The sequence below is a fragment of the Primulina tabacum genome, chromosome 8, assembly GCF_025594145.1.
Source record: "Primulina tabacum isolate GXHZ01 chromosome 8, ASM2559414v2, whole genome shotgun sequence".
NCBI classification, from domain to species: domain Eukaryota; kingdom Viridiplantae; phylum Streptophyta; class Magnoliopsida; order Lamiales; family Gesneriaceae; genus Primulina; species Primulina tabacum.
Genome location: NC_134557.1, coordinates 17,209,686 through 17,233,316, shown reverse-complemented (window position 1 = coordinate 17,233,316; position 23,631 = coordinate 17,209,686). Strand labels below are relative to the sequence as shown.

The window sequence follows — 23,631 nt, the reverse complement described above, 5'->3', positions numbered from 1 at the left end:
AACGGACCTCAGGGCCTAGAAAAATTTAGGCATGACCTCCCCGTAAGTAGGACGTCCCGAAAAACTCAAGCAGCAGTTTTTATTAAAATATACTCCAACTAGAGCCATTAAAACAAAACCAAAGTTAAACAACCTATAGCCGCACTGGCCAGGACTAAACATAAATTAAAACTTACCAAATACTCACCAGATCATAAATATCACAGAGTCGAGTGAGAACATCACAAAAACAACCAAATACCACTACAGATACACGGGGCATCTCCATGGCAAATAAACTACAATACGAGACTAAAACAAACTCAAGACACACATATAAACTAACTGAGAGACTCCACTGAACAGGACCAAGTAATCCAACCTCGATCCCGAGCTCCACTGACGGAACCTCGGCCTAATGCTGCAAAACGATTCGGGAGATCTACCATGGTGCCCAATAGCAACCACACTTGCCCCCCAGAAAACAACTGAGGTTAGGATTCTGGTATGAAGCAGTTCAACAATAACAACAATAATCATAAATCATGCATAATCATATAATAAAATGTAATATGCAATGCATGAAAGGCTCAACGAATAATCTGGATAACAGAAGCCAACAAACGGTACGATAACAACTGGAATAATGCTCGAGCAACAACACAAGGGAGCTACATCGTCATGCAGCTAAACCGCCCAGCCAAGTATGCGAGGTATGCCAAGCTGTGCTGAATAACACCCCTGACTCGGCCTCCATACAGCTGATACGATATAACAGGATGGCACAACAGAACGAACTAGATGACACAACCCCAGTGCTCACCTCAAAAGGCTGCACTAACCATGGATTGTTCAATCACATCTACGATCTCATGTGTATAGGCATATCAGCCACACTATGATCCCGAGATAAACAACAGTGTCAGATAACAACGGATGTCAATGGGCTAACAAGAACGATATGGCTCAACATGAACATCACAACAGTATGTCATATGCTAAATGCCAATAATATGTCACAATAATAACATATATCACAACAAAGGCATTTAACAAATGACAACAGTCAACAAATCATAAACACGATCAATGCAACACAGAATGACAATTAAACATAATTTATGTTTTACAGTCGTATGTTACCGAACTGTAACATACATATACCACGAAAATGATCTTCAAGAACGATCAACTGAACTCTCTCAATCTAAAATAATAAAATAAGCCGAATAATTCCACAACTCATCATTATTTACATTCCAACCATTATCAACACGATAATCCTTATATTGATTCTAACGATAACAACCATACTATAATATCTTTCAATATAACACAAAACGATTAGACATAATTAATAGGCTCGCCGAATATACCTCGAAGAATTCCAATGACTGAACCTACAACAATTATCCCATAAATACATCAATATAACGCTATTCGAATGACAAAAACAATTTAAAATGAAACGGGTAAAAATCCAAATTTCGGCAGCCTAGATGCTGATATTTCGGACTAGTAACTCACAAGGTCGAAGTTTACTCTAGTCGCTAGCGGTCTCGAGGCGGTAACCCACCGAAAACTCGTCGGAGTTACTGTTCACGAGCTAAAAAAATTCAAAAAACGAGCTGGAGTTACAGGGAAATCACAAGGCTTAAAACCCACTCCAACACACAACAAAACTCCAAGGAACTAAACTTAAATCTCACCTAAACCGAGCCAACAGCAGCAGCTGCGAACAGGCCTCGATTTGGGCTTAAACGAGCATCAAATGTGGCGATTCATGGTTCAAAACGAAGCTACTGATGTTAGGAAGAAAACCCCTCAAACCATTCGAGACTTCGACGCCGGACGGTAAAGTTATGGCCTCTCCAATTTGAAGGTGATGAGTGAGACAGGGATTTGTGAAGAAAAAGGAAAACAAGGCTACGGGAATTGGGTTTGCTTCTTTCCCCTTTTCTTTAATTTAATATAGTTGTGTATATGTGTAATAATTGACCACAACATTTAATAAATTGAGTCCATTATTTTAAGAACTCGTGTGTTATTTAAACTCTGTATGTATTTTATATCGTTAAATTCTCCGATATTCTAAAATACATATTTTTAACACAATTTCTATAATTATTTGGCATAAATAATTATTTTAATTTACAACTCAATAATTATTCTAATTATATCAAATTACCGGATAATTAATTATAGGGCCTTACACTTCTCCACCCCTTAAAACAAATTTTGTCCTCGAAATTTCTGTTTATACACATACATCTTACACATGATACGAAACCAAGAATACATTACTAAGAATCAAACAGATATGGATAAGATGTTCTCATCTTCTCTTCTGTTTCCCACGTTGATTCTTCTACACCATGGCTCGACCACTAAACACGTAGAAGTGGTATAGCTTTATTGCGTAAAATTTTATCTTTACGATCCAATATACAAACAGGATACTCAGTATACGATAGAGACGGATCAAGTTAAACCTCATCAGGTTGAATCACATGAGATGGATCGGGCTCATACTTACGCAACATAGAAACATGGAAAACATCGTGGACTGCCAGATAAAGACTGAGGCAAATCCAAACGATAAGCGCAAGTCCCAATACGCTCAACAATCTCGTAGGGACCAACGAAACGAGGTGACAACTTACCTCTCATACAAAAACGAACAACACCTCTAAACGGAGAGATTCTTAGAAACACAAAATATCCAACTTGAAATTCTAGAGGTCGACGACGTTTGTTAGCATAACTAGCTTGCCGATCTTGGGCAGCTTTCATTCTCTGACGAATCAACTGGACTTTATCATGCATTTTCTGAACAATCTCAGGTCCAGTCAACTGCTTCTCACCAAATTCATCCCAACAAAGAGGTGATCGACATCGTCTGCCGTACAGAGATTCAAAAGAAGCCATACCAATAGTCACCTGGAAACTGTTGTTATATGAAAATTCTACTAGAGGTAAAGCTTCCTGCCAACTGTCTTTAAAATCCATGACTACAGCTCGAAGCAGATCCTCGAGTATCTGGATTGTACGCTCTGTCTGACCATCTATTTGAGGATGGTACGCAGTACTCATCGCAAGTCGTGTACCCATTTCTTTTTGAAAACTAGTCCAAAACTTTGATGTGAATCTAGGGTCACGATCTGAGACTATTTCAACTGGAACTCCATGAAGTCTCACAATACTTTCAATATACAGACGAGCCATCTTCTTGTACGAATACGTCCTCTCATAAGGAATAAAGTGTGCCGACTTAGATAATCTTTCGACAATCACCCAAATGGCATCGAAATGACGAGAAGTACGTGGCAAATGCATGACAAAATCCATAGCCACCTGCTCCCAGTTCCACTGAGGAACCTCAAGACTACGCAATAATCCTCCAGGTTTCATTCGTTCTGCTTTGACTTGCTGACATATCATAAAACGAGATACAAACTCAGCCACATCATTTTGCATATTCTTCCACCAAAACTGAGGCCGTAGAATATGATACATTTTCCTGCCTCCTGGGTGGATATTATATCGAGTACAACGAGCTTATTTAAGGATGGGTGCACGCAATTCAGGAATATCTGGGACAACCAACCTACCATTCAACCGAAGAGAATCATCAGAGTGAATTGAGAAACCAGATTGGTCTCCTTGAGATACTAACTCATAAGATTTCAGAACTCGATCATCAGTTTTCTGAGCTGACTTTACAATCTGAATCAACTCTGGCTCAACAGAAATCTGAGATACACAAACAGCATTACCTTGGATTTGAAAATCCAACCCAGCAATGCAAATATCCTCTCGTAACTTAGAAACACGAATCGAGGATAAATTAACATCAACAACCTTATGACTCAAAGCATCGACAATGACATTCACTTTTCTCGGATGATACTGGATCTCATAATCATAATCTTTCAAAAGATCCATCCAACGTCTCTATCTCATATTCAGATCTGACTGAGAGAACAGATACTTCAAGATTTTGTGATGAGAATAAATTACAAATTGCTCCCCAAACAAATAATGTCTCCAAATTTTGAGAGCAAAAACGATAGCAGCAAATTCCAAGTCATGAACAGGATACTTAGACTCATGCGGTTTCAACTAACAAGAACCATATGCCACAACTCTGTCATGCTGAATCAGTACACAACCTAATCCTTGATTTGATGCATCGGTACAAACAACGAATCCTCCAGAACCACTTGGGATGGTAAGAACAGGTGCAGAAGTCAATCTCTACTCAACTCAACAAACTTGACTCACATTCATCAGACCAAATGAATCTCTGATTTTTATGAGTCAGTTGAGTGATAGGTCTAGCAATTTTTGAGAAATTTTCGATAAATCTCCGGAATAACCAGCTAAACCCGTGAAACTACGAATCTCTGGCACATTGGTCGGTCGTGCCTAGTTCAAAACTGCTTCCACTTTACTTGGATCGACATAAATACCATGTTGAGATATGACATGGCCCAGAAACACCACTTTATCTAACCAAAACTCACACTTGGATAGCTTGGCGTACAATTGCTTCTTTTGAAGAATTCGAAGAACTAGTCTCAAATGTTTAACATGCTCTTCTTCAGACTTGGAATAGACAAGAATATCATCGATGAATACAATCACAAAACAATAGAGATATTTACGAAATACTCGATTCATCATGTCACACCCTTACTCTATACATGACATGATTAATGATACTTATACTTGTAGTCAAAATAGCGTTTGAATGATATACCTATATTATGAAGCAATTTCGAATGAGGGGCATCAATTTGAGGGTTTATAAAAATTTTGGCATGATGTCCCTGTATTTTGTATGCACCAACAACTCAAGCAACAACAACAACACGTACATATAATCGTATTTTGACATACAAAACATATTATGTATCATTATATACATAGACATAAACATCATAAAACCTGTTTCAAACCCTGACATCAAATTCATTATAATACATATGCGGAAGCTATACAATAACAAGTCCCGGTTCTTGTGAGGTGAGGCACGTCACAAGCATCCATTGGCGAACCGGCATCCTACGTCTCTTCACTACCTGATCCTGTAATACATGAGCTACGTGAGTTTATATAACTCATTAAGTTGGCACTTGTACATATCAATATGCGTCGAAAAAACATACATATCAAGTCGTGACAACAATGAATCTTTAAACCATGTCATATCATAGCATATATTCATGTTCATTTTTGTACTTGAGCCTCATTAGTTGACATGTACTACCGTGCTTGCTTTATTATATAGCTACTACTATGTTGGACGTCAGGGAGCAACCTTTGGCAACCCCACGCCCCATGAACATATATTGGCCAATAGGTTTTGTGGACTTAAAACCACCCATGATGTCAACAAGCTCTATATCATGTAAAATCAGTCTTTTTCCTTTCATGTTCATGTTTTTGTTCATGACATAGCACCAATCTTCAATATTCATGAGTTCCTTTCATATTTAATACTTAACAATGGAATATGGTGCTATGTTTCATCAATAAACATACTAAGAATGTACATATAGTAATAATCAATGGGAAGCATTTGAAATCATAATATTACTCATGTATTACTTCAAGAACATGCCAACTTACAGTCCAAGCGTAAGAACACTGGTTTGAGATGATGTTTCTCGCTCCTATACTGTCAAATATATCAAAATCCAGTCACTATGTCTATATGGTCTTCTACATATATAACAACCATATAAAAAGGTGAATACTTACAACCCTATGATGCTTTTGTGGTGAAGAGTTCAATTATATCTTCAATTTGAGGAAGAAGAAAAGATGGAGGATCACTTGAGGGAAGAACGTGGCAAACCCTTGTTTTCTCTCTTGATTTCTCCTTGAGATTTGATGGTGAAATGGTGAAAATGGTTAAAACCCTCGACCCTTATCTATGTAAGTCACAAAAATGAAGCTTCTAACTCAAACTTTTGTCCAGGGGAGCTAGGGCGGTGAAGTTTGTCCGCCCCAGCGCGAGCCCTACTGTAAAAACGCCTAAAAATTGGTATAGGGGCGCAAGGGCGGTCAAACTTGGCCGCCCCAGCGCGGGCGTTTCTGCTCCCTGCGCGCAGACTTCTCAAAGATTGCTCCAGAATTGTCTCTTCCCTTCATAATTTGAAAAAATGGTAAGCATGAAAGTTATAGCCCTATGTCTTGGCTTAATTCTCCAATTGGTTTCATGTCATTTAGAGGTCTGAGTAAACGGTTATTCCAATTCTCTGAACATGTGTCAGTGAAGGAATGACGATACACACGACACACTTCGGGGCGCTTTTGGCTTGTCATCCACAATGATTTGGACAAAACCCAAAACATGAAAGTTGTAGCATTATATCTTGGCTTTCTAATGGTGGTGGCCTCACACAATTTGGATCAATATTCAAATCATTATGCTAAAACCCGTAAAAACTGCCACATTTTCATCTCATTTCCTACCAACTTCATTACACTATTTCTATCTACACATCTTACTATCACTATTTAGACATATATTCATTCTCAATACACCATGAACAATATAAAAATCATGTTCAATCTCAATATTGCTAAGTCAATCATCACATGAAATCTAATGAGCTAAATAACTACGTAATAAACGACATAAACGCATTATTATCATTTGTACGAGTAACCGGGCATTACAATTCTCCCCTCCTTCAAAGAATTTCGTCCTCGAAATTTGACATACCATATACTTCAGGACATCTTTGTTGAATCTCGTCTTCTCGCTCCCAAGTTGCTTCTTCAATTGCATGATTGCGCCATAACAATTTTACCAAGGGTATTTCCTTGCCTCGTAATACTTTTGATTTCCTGTCGAGGATTTGGACCGGCCATTCTTCATACGAGAGATTCGATGCAAGCTCCAACAGTTCGTAATGAAGAACATGAGAAGGATTGGCCAAATACTTTCGTAGCAAGGAAACATGAAAAACGTTATGAACATTTGAAAAATTCGGTGGTAATGCAACTCGGTAGGCCCTGTCTCCTATTCTTTCCAAGATTTCAAATGGACCGATATATCTTGGACTCAATTTTCCTTTCTTACCAAAACGTGAAATGCCCTTCAATGGTGATATCTTTACAAATACATGGTCCCCAACCTGAAATTCCAATTGACTTTTCTGTCGACTCTATGCGGTGTGCATTCTTTCTCTGATCTTGGTTACCACTTCTGCTGTCTGTTGCACCAATTTAGGACCTAATAATTTTCTTTCTCCTACTTCATCCCAATGTACTGGAGATCAACATTTTCTACCATATAATGCAGTATATGGTGTCATTCCAATACTTGACTGATAGCTATTGTTATATGTAAACTTAGCCAACGGTAGTTTACTGTCCCAACTACCTGGAAAGTCAATAGTACAGGCCATCAACATATCTTCTAAGATCTGATTCACTCGTTCTGATTGTCCATCAGTTTGAGGATGGAACACCGTACTAAATGACAATCGAGTTCCCATAGTATGATGTAAACTCTTCCAAAATGCAGACGTAAATTTGGGATCTCTATCAGATACAATGGACACTGGGATGCCATGAAGTCTCACTATCTCTTTGATGTATTCTTCAACATATTGATTCATCGTGTATGTGGTCTTCACCGGAAGAAAGTGAGTTAATTTCGTAAGTCGATCCACAATAACCCATATAGCATTGAATCCTCTTTGTGTTCTTGGCAAACCAAGGATGAAATCCATTGTGATATGTTCTCATTTCCACTCAGGCATGGGTAGTGGTTTTCAGAATTCCTGCTGGTCTTTGATGTTCTGTCTTGACATGTTGACAAGTTAGACATTGTGCAACAAATTGAGCAATATCCTTTTTCATACCTGGCCACCAAAATAATGGTATCAAATCCTTGTACATTTTTGTGCCTCCTGGATGGATCGAATAGGGAGTAGCATAAGCATCAATAAGAATGTCAGTTCTGATCGTTCCTTGCTTTGGCACACACAATCTCCCTCGATATGTCCATATTCCTTCCCCATTCGACTCAAAGTTCAAATTTCCTTTTTCTTCATCTCGCTGCCTCAGTTGTTGTAATTCATTATCTGTACTTTCTTCGGCCTTAATTTTGTCTGCAAGTGTTGGTCAAACCATGAGAGATGATAATTGGATTGCAGTGCCCTTTGGCATAACATCAATCTTCAAATTATGTAAATCCCATAAAATTGTTCTTGTACTTCCATTGCAGCAATAGAACTGGATTTTCGACTTAACGCATCTGCAACAACATTGGCTTTACCTGGATGATAATTAATAACACAATCATAATCTTTCACTAATTCCAACCAACGTCGTTGTCGCATATTCAGTTCTTTTTGCGTGAATAAATATTTCAAACTCTTGTGGTCCGTATATATTTCACACCATTCGCCATACAGATAATGGCGCCATATTTTCAATGCAAATACCACTGCTGCCAGTTCTAAATCATGTGTGGGATAATTCTTTTCATATTCCTTCAATTGTCTTGAGGCATAAGCGATCACCTTCCCGTGTTGCATTAAAACTGCTCCTAAACCTTGTTTCGAAGCATCACTTTATACCACAAAATCTCCTGGTCCTTCTGGTATAGCAAGGACTGGTGCTGATGTCAATTTTGCCTTTAACTCTTGTAAACTGGTATCACATGCTTCATTCCATATAAATTTCACATTCTTTCGTGTTAACGCAGTCAAAGGCAATGCTATCTTAGAAAATCCCGCTCTGAACCAACGGTAATAACCAGCAAACCCAAGAAAACTACGTACCTTGGTAAAAGTGGTAGGTCGTAGCCAGTTATTAACAGCTTCAATCTTGCTTTGATCAACTGATATGCCTTCTTTTGAGATAATATGGCCTAAGAATGCTACTTGTTCAAGCCAAAATTCACATTTCTTCCATTTGGCATATAAATGTTTATCTTTCAAAGTCTGCAAAACTAATTGCAAATGTTCTCGATGCTCCTCTACAGTTCGTGAGTAGATGAGAATATCATCTATAAACACAATCATGAACTTGTCTAGAAATGGCTTGAAAATTCTATTCATTAAATCCATGAAAGCAGCTGGTGCATTCGTTAGTCCAAATGGCATTACAAGAAATTCATAATGTCCATACCTGGTTCGGAATGCATTCTTTGATATATCATCTGATTTTACTTTTAATTGATGATAGCCTGATCGTAAATCAATCTTCGAAAAGATAGCGGTTCCTTGTAATTGATCAAACAAATCATCAATTCTGGGGAGTGGATATCTGTTTTTGATTGTCACTTTGTTCAACTCCCTATAATCAATACATAGACGAAGGGTACCATCTTTCTTTTTCTCAAATAAAACAAGTGCACCCCACGGTGAAAAACTCGGTCTAATAAACCCTTTATCAAGTAACTCATATAACTGTTCTTTCAATTCTTTCATTTCTGTAGGAGCTAATCGAAAAGGATCTTTTGAGATCAGATGAGTTCCTGCCACAATATCTATCACAAATTCGATCTCCCTATCTTGGGGTAAGCCTGTTACATCATCAGGAAATACTTCTGGGAATTCACAAACAACATCTGTATCTCTTAATTCACGAACAGGTGGGTCAATAGTTAAGAGAGATGCTAAATATCCTTGACACCCCTTTTGTAGTAATTTACAAGCCTTCATACAAGAGATTGTCCGAAGAGGTAAGGATATACATGCACTTGCTACTGTGAATGGTTCAATTCCTACTGGTGCAAACTTGATCAGCTTCATGCCACAGTCAATAGTAACTCTGTACTTCGAGAGCCAATCCATTCCCAATATCACATTAAAATCAATCATCCTCATAACTATCAAGTCAGCATACATCTGATGGCCTTGGACATATATTGGACACCCTCGCACAACCTGATCTCTCTGTAATTCTTGCCCAGAAGGTAAGGCTATGGCGAGTTGTGTCTCTATTGTACTTGCTGTAATGTCCAGTCTCCTTACAAATGATTCCGAAGTAAAGGAATGTGTGGCTCCTGAGTCTAGTAAAACAATAGCAGTAATACCAGAAATCAAGAACATACCCGTGATCATCGATGTATCCGCATCCACTTCCTCTTTGGTCATGGAGAAAAGGCGTCCCTGTACTTTCTCAGAACTCCCTGGACAATTCCTGGCGAGATGCCCTGGCTTTTTGCAACGATAACAAACATTGGAACCTTGCATACATTCCCCGCCATGAATTTTTCCACATTTAGGACAAGGTGGTCTGTCTTGTTGTTTACGTGGAGGGGGACCCTTGCCATGAGGTTCCTCTGGTCGAGTACCCTTACTATCAGTCTTTTTACCTTGTCCTGTTCCTTGGCTCCTTTGAAAGTACTGTTGCCTTCGTTGTTGTCTATCTCTGTCAATGTCTTGCTCATCCTGTTCTGCCATAAGTGCTCTTTCTACTATCTCTCCATATGTAACAACCTTCGAAATCCGTACATCTCTTTTAATTTCACAGCGAAGTCCCCGCATGAACTGTTCGCCCTTACTTGTGTCATCATGTTCAATATATGGTATATATTGGACTCCAGCCTCGAATTGTTGTATGTATTCTGCCATTGACATGGTTCCTTGCTTCAGATTAAGGAAATCACTGGCTTTCTTGGCTCGTACATCTTTACTGAAATATTTGTTGTAAAACGTGGATTTAAATGTATCCCATGTCAATTGTATCGCAGGTAATGCCACCCTTGCACTCTCCCAGCATATACTTGCATGTTTTGTTAATAGAAAGATGGCACAAGTTACTTTGTCAGCATCTTTCATATGAAGGTAGGAGAAGATGGACTCCAACGACTTAATCCATTCTTCTCCTACTGCTGGATCGGTGCTTCCTATGAATTCCGGAGGATTTAGACGTCGAAAACGATCATACACATCTGTTTGAATAGGTCTTTGTCTGGGTAGCATGGCTTGCGCATGTGCCTGCTCATGAGTAGTCTGTTGCATCTCAAGTAATTGCTGTATCTGCTCCCCATGGACTTTCGCTTGTTGTTGGAGAAGCTGAGCAAAATCATCTACAGGTCGTGGCGCACTGCCCTCACCTTCGACTGCTGGGGCCTTGCCCTTAGATGACTCTCCTTCCTGTACCTTACGCTTAGGTGACATCGTATTTTATCTTAACCTACATATAGGTCACGTAGAAACACATAACTTAGCATAAACTATGGGATACAAAGATACTTACTTGCCGAGTTCCCCATGTATGGATGAAGTGCAGTGTCTTCCCTGTCGAAGAACCGTGGGCTCTGATACCAATCTAAAATATCACACCCTTACTCTATACTTGACATGATTAATGATACTTATACTTGTAATCAAAATAGGATTTGAATAATATACCTATATTATGAAGCAATTTCGAATGAGGGGCATCAATTTGAGGGTTTATAAAAATTTTGGCATGATGTCTCTATATTTTGTATGCACCAACAACTCAAGCAACAACAATAACACGTACATATAATCGTATTTTGACATACAAAACATATTATGTATCATTATATACATAGACATAAACATCATAAAACCTGTTTCAAACCCTGACATCAAATTCATTATAATACATATACGGAAGCTATACAATAATAAGTCCCGGTTCTTGTCGAGGTGAGGCACGTCGCAAGCATCCATTGGCGAACCGGCATCCTACGTCTCTTCACTACCGATCCTTTAATACATGAGCTACGTGAGTTTATAAAACTCAATAAGTTGACACTTGTACGTACCAATATGCGTCGAAGGAACATACATATCAAGTCGTGACAACAATGAATCTTTAAACCATTTCATATCATAGCATATATTCATGTTCATTTTTGTACTTGAGCCTCATTAGTTGACCTATACTACCATGCTTGCTTTTTATATAGCTACTACGGTGTTAGACGTCAGGGATCAACCTTTGGCAACCCCAAGCCCCACGAACATATATTGGCCAATAGGTTTGGTGGACTTAAAACCACCCATGATGTCAACAATCTCTATATCATGTAAAATCAGTCCTTTTCCTTTCATGTTCATGTTTTTGTTCATGACATAGCACCCATCTTCAATATTCATGAGTTTCTTTCATATTTAATACATAACAATGGAATATGGTGCAATGTTTCATCAATAAACATACTAAGAATGTACATATAGTAATAATCAATGGGAAGCATTTGAAATCATAATATTACTCATGTATTACTTCAAGAACATGCCAACTTACAGTCCAAGCGTAAGAACACTGGTTTGAGATGATGCTTCTCGCTCCTATACTGTCAAATATATCAAAATCCAATCACTATGTCTATATGGTCTTCTACATATATAACAACCATATAAAAAGGTGAATACTTACAACCCTATGATGCTTTTGTGGTGAAGAGTTCAATTATATCTTCAATTTGAGGAAGAAGAAAAGATGGAGGATCACTTGAGGGAAGAACTTGGCAAACCCTTGTTTTCTCTCTTGGTTTCTCCTTGAGATTTGATGGTGAAATGGTGAAAATGGTGAAAACCCTCGACCCTTATCTATGTAAGTCAAAAATGAAGCTTCTAACTCAAACTTTTGTCCAGGGGCGCTAGGGCGGTGAAGTTTGGCCGCCCCAGCACGAGCCCTACTGTAAAAACGCCTAAAAATTGGTACAGGGGCGCAAGGGCGGTCAAACTTGGCCGCCCCAGCGCGGGCGCTTCTGCTCCCTGCGCGCAGACTTCTCAAAGATTGCTCCAGAAACGTCTCTTCCCCTCATAATTTGAAAAAGTGGTAAACATGAAAGTTGTAGCCCTATATCTTGGCTTAATTCTCCAATTAGTTTCATGTCATTTGGAGGTCTGAGTAAAAATTTATGCTCATTCTCCCAACATGTGTCAGTGAAGGAATGACGATACACACGACACACTTCAGGGCGCTTTTGGTTTGTCATCCACAATGATTTGGACAAAACCCAATACATGAAAGTTGTATCATTATATCTTAGCTTTCTAATGGTGGTGGCCTCACACAATTTGGATCAATATTCAAATCATTATGCTGAAACCCGTAAAAACTGCCACATTTTCATCTCATTTCCTACCAACTTCATTACACTATTTCTACCTACACATCTTACTATCACTATTTAGACATATATTCATTCTCAATACACCATGAACAATATAAAAATCATGTTCAATCTCAATATTGATAACTCAATCATCACATGAAATCTAATGAGCTAAATAACTACATAATAAACGACATAAACGCATTATTATCATTTGTACGAGTAATCGGGCATTACACATCAAGTCCATAAACACTGCAGGAGCATTGGTCAAACCAAAAGGCATAACCAAAAATTCAAAGTGTCCATATCTCGTGCGAAAAGCTGTTTTCGGGACATCTTCTTGTCTAACTCGAACTTGATGGTACCCAGAACGGAGACCAATCTTAGAATACACCAAAGTACATTGAAACTGATCAAATAAGTCATCGATCCTAGGGAGTGGATATTTATTCTTGATAGTAGACTTATTCAGTTGCCGATAATCAATACACATCCACATCGTACCATCTTTCTTCTTAACAAATAGAATCGGTGCACCCCAGTGAAGAACTTGGATGAATATAACCTTTACTCAACAAATCATGTAATTGTTCTTTCAGTTCTTTTAGCTCAACAGGAGCTAAATGATATGGTGCTCAAGATATGGGTTCAGTTCCTGGCATTAATTCGATACTGAACTCAACTTCTCGTTCTGGTGGAAAACTAGGAATCACTTCTGGAAATACATCAGGAAACTCACAGACTACGGGAATTTCAGAAATCCGTCGCTCATCTTACGATAGATCAACAGCATAAATCAGAAAACCTTCATGACCAGAATCTAACAATCGATTCATCTCAATGGCAGAAACTAGAGGAATCTTGGCTTGAGAAACACGACCATAGAAATTCCATTTAGGAGCAAAGCTAGGCCTGAAACAAACTATTCCTCGATAACAGTCAACAGTGGCACGATTTGCAGTCAAAACATCCATACCAACGATACAATAAAAGTCATGCATAGGTAAGACTATGATATTCAGATATAGAACATTTTCATCGTGAAACAAAACCGCATTGAACAGCACATTATCAGTGATAATCATTTTGCCCATCGGAGTAGCAACAGATAGATTGGAATTCATACTAGTTGTGCATGCGAAACAACGAATGCATGAGAAACAAAGGAATGAGATGCTCTGGTATCAAATAACACTTGTGCTATAAAACCACATAAAGTACAGTTACCAGTAATGACAGTACCTGGAGCTGCCTGAGCCTCATCCTCAGTCAAGGCAAATACACGAACAGGTGACTGATTCTGTTGACCACCTTGCCCTCTGGTCTGATGTGAAGGGAGACTAGACTGGTGGGAAGACTGAGATGATGCTGGGAATCTATTATTTTGAACTCCACTACCTGCCTGGGCTGATTTCCCCGTCTTACTAGGACAGGCTCTAGCAAAATGACCCGACCGACCACAATTATTACAAACCCCTTGAACTCCAACACACTGATTACTGAAATGCTTGCCTCCATAGTGATCACAGTAAGGTCCACTATAATGATATCCACCACGGTTCCCTGAACTCCCTGAACTCGAAGAACTAGAATCAGGCTTCTTAAATTGCTTCCCACGTGGACGAAGAGATGCAGAACCAGATTGATTGAACTGTTGCCTTCCCGAATGATGATGTTGGGTAGGCACTCGATTGCCACTCCTCTTAAGACTAGCTTCAGTCCTTTTTGCTATTTCAACTTCTTCAAGATAATTTAGTCTCTTACCGGTAGAAACAAAAGGGTGCAGATGATCGTTCAATCCTTCAATGAAACTTTCAACAACCGCAACCTGACTTGCAGCAACATGAGGAGCATATCTCAGCATAGCATAAAAAGTATGCGCATACTCCGCAACTGACATATCGCCCTGCTTCAAGTTATGAAACTCTGAAGCCTTAGAACTGTAAAATGATGGAGGACAATAAATTTCCTTAAACTTCAGCTTGAATATATCCCACGATAGAACAATTCTCTGAGCATCTAAGGTCATCGATGTAGTAGACCACCACATTTTGGCACGATCTTTCAACTGATGCACAGCTAATTTCAATCGACGCTCAGAAGGATACTCAATCAAATCAAACAATTCCTCAATCTCAGAAATCCATAATTCTGCTTTCTCAGCTCCCTCAGAACCACTGAATCGAGGTGGATGATGAAAGGGGATCGTTTAAGGTGCTTGCTTGCGCAACGAAAGTTTCAAAAATATTTTCATACAAGAACCGAGCACCCTAAACACTATAGTGTGTAGCAAATACAATAAAACACAAAATGTCATACATAAGATGTTTTAGAATTTTACCTATCAATCTTAAAGGATTTATGATGGCTTCAACTTAGCTGTCAAACAAATAAGCTCTTCAATGGCAAGACTAATCTTCAAGCTTCCAAGACCACACCTTGCTCAAAAATTAAGCCCACCACCAACAAGGAAGATCCACCTTACACTTGCACTAGAAAATGTAAGGCATTTCTTTTTAGAAGTGTAAGTTTTTCACAACAAAAGAAAGAAGAAAAATTTGAGAGAATATGCTCTCAAATTTCGTCCAAATCATGTAGAGTGAAGTAAAAGACAAATTTTCTTGGTGTATGCAAAAGTAAAAGAGAGCATGTGCATGTCTTGCCTTGGATATTGAAAAAGTAGCCTCCAACCCTTCACCTCCCTTACATGCTTTCTACTTGGGCTTGTAACAATTACAAGGCCCATGGACTTTTTATTTAATTGTCTCAAACACATTTAAGACCATTTAAACTTTACTTGATTTTACTCAAGCTCACTAGTTTAATAAATTCAACACATTGAACTATTTTAACTTCTCAACGGGATCTAGAAAATTAGCACTTGTGTGGCCCTCAATGGTTCATTGATACAACTTGCCGTGGGTTCACATCTCCATGTTATTCGGGACTAAACATGTCTTTATATGAGCATACCCCAATTGCTCAATTCTTACTTATCAACTCCTTGATAATAAGAACGTCAGAACTCAAGTCTGATAGTACCCAACCAATCATGTTAGCAGCATCGCTTACATGATTCCCTAGGTATCAAATGATAGTGCATGCAAGAACCATTCAATTATGGTTAGCGTACAGTACGGTCCCTTCATCTCATATATCCCGACCGATTCGACAACTATTGGTATATCGAGAGCTGTCAAAGAATCGATTCTATGTGTCATGTCATAGTTTCATCAATGGTGTAATCTAAGAAACCCCTTTCTTAATTACCACCATAGTCTGATCAGAGATTTCAAACTACATACACATAGGATATCCATACCCGAAGGTAAGCGGTGAATCCCCGACTACAATGCATCGACTCCTATATGTTTCAAAAAAACACCCAACCTTGCCACCTGATGACCCCATATGAGTCGGTAAACAAGTCAAAGTGCAATGCTAGCATATAGAGTCTCAATGTTGTCCCGGGTCATAAGAACTAATGGTGTACAACCTTAAACTAGAACGTTTCCACTCGATAATTGAGAACCACTTAGAAAGTCTTTTATGGAGGGTTGTTCAGTGCACTATACAAGGAGCACCTATCTGCATGTTCGTACATCACAATGTCCCCTACCAATGAAACATGGTACTCACATCGCAGATACTAGTGAAACGTCTGCTACTCGTTTTCTTAAAACGTGCTAGAATTTTTTTTTTCTCCTTAATCTCCATAATTCAAAATATACATATATACATATACTTTAAAATATCTTGACACCATTTTTAAAATAAAAACAACCAACTAACACTTAAAAATCCAAAGAAAAATAGTTTGAATCATAAAATCGTTAATCATTTTACCAACCCTAAAAACCTTATTTGAAAAGTATAGCCCATACTATAGCCTCTCAAAAACCTCTCATATCACAAATAAAAAGTCGTAAAAATATCTTTAACATAACTTAAAATCGTAAATCATAACTAGTGTGGAAAACTAGCGTCGGTCCTCGGGTTATGTGCACCTTCAGTCCAGTCATATCAACCATCAAGACCTCCATTAAACATTATTATCATAATCACCTGCATCAATCACACCTAGTGAGTCTAAAGACTCAACACACCATAATCTTTATAACAAGTAATATATATACAGATCACTTACAACAGTGAAAATACTCGTACTTAAAATATCGTTTTCATTAAGATGCATAAACTTTAAACAAAAACATTTTCGTAAACATTTTCATGATGCATGAACTTTAAACAAAAACATTTTCATAATGATGCATCAACTTTAAACATAGACATTTTCATAAACTTTTCATAAACATTTTCGTAAACATTTTCATATTATCCTCAACATATTCATATGAACATGCATAACATAAACCTCAACATTTTTCTTTTCCTCATTTCATAACATAAATCCTTTCACATGAGCATATGCATATTTCCTTTTTATTGAATTCGAATCATTAATTGTGACTTTCCTCAAACCTCAAAAAGTCGATGGATCCATCTACATGAAATCGCAGTACTGGGCGGCGGGGGACACCAGCAACACTCTCACCGGTCAACTAGGCCTTGGCCTATCCTCATGGAATGGAAATAAGATCGTCGGGGCTCCCTCGGGGGCCTTCTCCCATAGACGGGCACCTCTAGGGCCTTTTCCCACGCATGGGTTCCCTCTGGGGCCTTCTCCCGAAAATAGGCTCCCTTTGGTACCTTTCTCCTCACGATATTCCCATTCTTACCTCAAATCCTCATATCCTCAATAGTCATAATTACTTCACTTCCTTCAACGTTTTACATTTTCATTATTTCATAAAAATCATGCATTTAATATTCTTTTCCTTTTAAAAACAAGCATGCAACATATCTTTTAACGTTATCTTTTCCTCATAAAAATCTATAATCGTTTAAAATATCATTTTAGCACATTAAAAATCCATAAACATTTTAAAAAAACCTTTAAACATATAAAAATCCATAAATCTTTTAAATAAACATTTCAGCATCATAAACATTTAAAATATGCATTTAAATCATAAACATTTAAAATAAACACTTTAACATCATTAAAATTCATAAACATTTAAAATAATCATATTAGCAAGTAAAACAACATTCAGGACACTGCCATGACGTTTTACTAATTTCTAGGTATAAAATGAGAATTTTACCCCTGGACGTAAAATTTCATGTTTTTGAATTTTTCTTAATTTCATTGACTCTAATATGTCCCAAATAATTATTTAAGCTTACAAGAATTTTCTCATATTTTTATTTAGCTTAAAACGAGGATCTTTAAATTAATCTTTAAATAAGACGTATTACTGCGTTTTAATCTCGAATTAAACCAAAACTTAATATAAAATTTCCAAATTAAAAAATTAGACTTTTAATAATTATTTAAGCTTAAATATAATTTTCCATAATTTTATAAAGCTTAAAACTATGTGTTTCAATTAATTCGTTAATTAGCGTTTCGTACAGCGATTAAATCCCGGATAAATCCAAAACTCGTTGTTTTGATCCCAAATTTTAAACATAGTATTTTTATTATTTATTCTACCGTTCCAACTCATGAGCCACCCCCGTGGACCCATGGATTCAATTTTAGTTCTTAAAATCTCGAAATTGACACCTTAACGAACACACCGAGCCATCTTCCCGAGCCACGCCAGAGCCACCTCGAGCCAAACCCGAGCCAACCTATCTAGGAACCCTCCTGACCACGTCCAGCCCATAAAACCAACCCTGGCCCGATCAAAACACTTCTGCCCCTCAACCCAATTACATGCATGTGTGCGTGTGTAGTGTCCTTGAACAAAAAGACTCCTAACTAGTCTAGGACTCCTCCCAACCCTTAATCATCGAACCCACCTAACCCTAACCATCCTTGGACCACGCCCAGACCAAGACTAGACCAGCCCAAGCCCCTAAACCCGAGCAGCGAAACCCCCGAACTTCTGCACAACAAACCTGCGCACAAGGCTTCTCCTCACGGTTTCATGTTCTTGCTCGGCCCTAGCTGAACCAAACCATACCAGACCCTGAACCAACCCCTCTAGCATCCTTCTAGGACCTTAAGGACCTAACCTAGCCCAGCCCAAGCCCCCTGGCCGAGCCCCTCCTCCCTGCACAAATTTCTGAAATCTGCATAGCCCCTTGGAATTTCTCTCGGGTGGAGTCATCGTTGGCAAGGACTCCTCCCAGCCCCTGGTTTTCGAGTCCTAGCATGGCTAGGACTCTTCCCCTGTCTCACACATGACCCTTGCTAGCCCTGGCCCTAGCCGAGCACAAGCCTAGTCACAAGCACCCATCAACCGATCCCTCAAGACACACATATACGTGAATGGATTTCCAGCTTCTGTTATTTTTTTTTTTTTTTGTGCAGCTTATTATGCATGTTTCTAGGCCCTTAAAATTGTATAAAACAACCCTTATCCATACCCTAATCATGGTAGCCCCTTAGATACATGTTTTTCATGATTTTTGGATCAAAACCCATGCTTTAAAAATCGCCCTATATGCATGTACGAAAATATGTCAAGGTGTTCTTGTTTTTCATGCAATTTCAAACATAAATATATATTATGGTATGATGATGAGCAAAGGAAGAATATGGCATGCCTTTGCATTTTAAACGTACGATTTTACGTTGACGAATCGAAGAACGACGGCACGAAGACGATGGCTTGATTTTCCCTTGAAGATCCTTGCAAACCTTCGAATTTCCTCTTAATTATGATGTGTGTGTCGTGAGTTTTTGGAGAGAAAATGATTCCTTTTAAAATATTGGGGTGAGGGGCGTGGGATATATGGCATTGGGGTGGGGTTTTGTACATTATATATTTTAATTAATACTAAACAAGGCTTAGGCCCATTAATAAACTTAATTAAGCCCACTTGGCCCACTAGTGTTTAACTAAAATATTTTAAATAATTTTGCTTGAATAAGTTTGTGAATTTATTAGCTGGGTTGCCAAAACGTTCGTATTTTTGTTGAAAATCCAACACCGATAAAAATTACGTCCCGACGTATAAAATCACCTCAAAATCCCTTATTTTCAAAAATAATAAAAAGCATCACCCAAATTTTAAATAATTAAAAACAATTGTTTAATAAAAACATTTTATGTTTTTCAGCTCTCAGTCTCCGTTCCTCGATCGCAACTCGAATAACCTTTAAAAATACATTTTAATGCAACCATGTAGAAAAATATATTTTAAACATGCAACTATGCACAACATACTTAATTCATGCAATTAAAACATTTAATTAAAAATACAAAGGAATTTAATAACTCAATTGCATATGGTTCGCGTTGACTTTCAAATTTTCGGGGCGTTACAATCTTCCCCCCTTAAAGCGAATTTCGAGGACGAAATTCGCTTATCCTTGATAACTTAAGTGTTCGACTTAGTTCTAGTATCCCAAAAATTCACGCTTTCGCTGCGCTACTCTGATAAAACTTAAGCTCTAGAATGTCCTTACATCTCCTTGATCTCAATTAATTTTTCTTTCATAATCCTTATTTTCAAATCGCAACTTAAAAAGACCCATAATGACTTAGTGCTATTACTATTATAACCTCGAATTTCAATTTTTCTTACAATTCTCAATATTAAAAGATGGATAATCATACTTATCGTGTATTATTTTCCTTATTTTATACCCAAAATTTTCATCAACTTATCAAATTTCAATCTTAAAATCCCAAACGCATCTACTAAAGCTTAGATTTTCAAGCCTAATATCGATTCATCCTTAAAACCCCTTGATTAATGTTCCTTATAACATTATAACCAAGATATCCCAAGGTTCCAAATATTCTTAAAAGTCTAAATCATCAAAAATTATTATCATTTAACCCATTCAATTCGCGCTTATTGTTAAACTAGTCCCCAAATTCCTTAAAAATTGCAAAATTAATTCTTAATTTCCTCAAAAATTGTCCAATTGGTTCTCATATTTCGAAAATCCTACGATTAACTCATAAGTTTTTGGCATTCTTAATTTCCTTATACATGTTTCCCATAACATAATTTCGATAAATTTAAACTTATTTACCCAAAATCAATTCTCATAGCCAATCTTACCTTTCATCAAACTTAAAATCTCAATTTATACATTTTCTTACTCCCAAAGTTGTTGGAAATCCTCGAATCATTACTCCTTATGAGTAATTACCAAAAATTAATTCAATTAGTAACCACGAATCATAAATATTTTCTTAGAAAATCTATGTGTCCCAAAACATTCATAACATTCATGATTAACTTATGACCCAAACAGTAGAACGCCAATACTAAAACCCAAAAATCAACATAGTCCAATTCCACCACAAGGCCAACATGCGTTGAAATAAATAATTTTTTATTTCATATCGTATCACGTATAAAAATTCTAAAACATTTAAATCATATGTTATCATTAAGCTATTAAACATGTGACGTAAACATATAATTCATGTAGTCATGCAGGTAACAACATATAAATCATATAAAGCATGTAAACTTACAATTTGAGGCTTGACGACTGATCTTCCCGGCACTGATAGTGGCACAACCCTTTACAGAACCATTGCTCTGATACCAACTGAAACGTCTGCTACTCGTTTTCTTAAAACGTGCTAGAATTTTTTTTTCTCCTTAATCCCCAAAATTCAAAATATACATATATATATATATGTACTTTAAAATACATTGACACCATTTTTAAAATAAAAACAACCAACTAACACTTAAAAATCCAAAGGAAAATAGTTTGAATCATAAAATCGTTAATCATTTTATCAACCCTAAAAACCTTATTTCAAAAGTATAGCCCATACTATAACCTCTCAAAAATCTCTCATATCATAAATAAAAATTCGTAAAAATATCTTTAACATAACTTAAAATCGTAAATCATAACTAATGCCGAAAAACTAGCGTCGGTCCTCGGGTTATGTGCACCTTCAGTCCAGTCAGATCAACCATCAAGACCTCCCATTAAACATTATTGTCATAATCACATGCATCAATCACACCTAGTGAGTCTAAAGACTCAACACACCATAATATTTATAACAAGTAATACATATACAGATCACTTACAACAGTGAAAAATACCCGTACTTAAAATATCATTTTCATGAAGATGCATAAACTTTATAAAATAATATTTTCGTAAACATTTTCATGATGCATGAACTTTAAACAAACACATTTTCATAATGATGCATCAACTTTAAACATACACATTTTCATAAACTTTTCATAAACATTTTCGTAAACATTTTCATATTTTCCTCAACATATTCATATGAACATGCATAACATAAACCTCAACATTTTTTTTTTCCTCATTTCATAACATAAATCCTTTCATCATGAGCATATGCATATTTTCTTTTTGTTGAATTCAGATCGTTAATTGTGACTTTCCTCAAACTTCAAAAAGTCGATGGATCCATCTACATGAAATCGCAAGTACTGGGCGGCGAGGGACACCAGCAACACTCTCACCGGTCAACTGGGCCTTGGCCTATCCTCATGGAATGGAAATACGATCGTTGGGGCTCCCTGGGGGCCTTCTCCCATAAACGGGCTCCCTCTAGGGCCTTTTTCCCACGCATGGGTTCCCTCTGGGGCCTTCTCCGGAAAATGGGCTCCCTCTGGTACCTTTTTCCCTCACGATATTCTCATTCTTACCTCAAATCCTCATATCCTCAATAGTCACAATTACTTCACTTCCTTCAACGTTTTACATTTTCCTCACTTCATAAAAATCATGCATTTAATTTTCTTTTCCTTTTAAAAACAAGCATGCAACATATCTTTTAACGTTATTGTTTCCTCATAAAAATCTATAATCGTTTAAAATAACATTTTAGCATATTAAAAATCCATAAATATTTTAAAAGAAACATTTTCAACATATAAAAATCCATAAATCTTTTAAATAAACATTTCAGCATCATAAACATTTAAAATATGCATTTAAATCATAAACATTTAAAATAAACACTTTAACATCATTAAAATTCATATACATTTAAAATAATCATATTAGCACGTAAAGCAGCATTCAGGACACTGCCATGACGTTTTACTAATTTCTAGGTATAAAATGACTATTTTATCCCTAGACATAAAATTTCACGTTTTTTACTTTTTCTTAATTTCATTGACTCTAATATGTTCCAAATAATTATTTAAGCTTACATGAATTTTCTCATATTTTTATTTAGCTTAAAACGAGGACCTTTAAATTAATCTTTAAATAAGACGTATTACTGCGTTTTAATCTCGAATTAAACCAAAACTTAATATAAAATTCCCAAATTAAAAATTTAGACTCTTAATAATTATTTAAGCTTAAATATAAGTTTCCATAATTTTATAAAGCTTAAAACCATGCGTTTCAATTAATTCGTTAATTAGTGTTTCGTACGGCGATTAAATCCCGGATAAATCCAAAACTCGTTGTTTTGATCCCAAATTTTAAACATAGTATTTTTATTATTTATTCTACCCTTTCAAGTTATGATCCACTCTCGTGGACCCATGGATTCAATTTTAGTTCTTAAAATCTC

General features: G+C 37.0%; 1 long non-coding RNA gene across 1 annotated transcript in view; it reads right to left on the bottom strand.

The window, feature by feature from the left end:
• Nucleotides 1-428: 428 nt before the first annotated feature.
• LOC142553846 (uncharacterized) overlaps nt 429-23,631 on the bottom strand; it is a 29,306-nt gene continuing 6,103 nt past the window's right edge. The window contains exons 3-5 of the long non-coding RNA XR_012822017.1: nt 1,522-1,585; nt 1,138-1,379; nt 429-811 (exon numbers count right to left, since the gene is read on the bottom strand). This is a non-coding gene — a long non-coding RNA (uncharacterized LOC142553846). The remainder of the gene's footprint in view (nt 812-1,137; nt 1,380-1,521; nt 1,586-23,631) is intronic.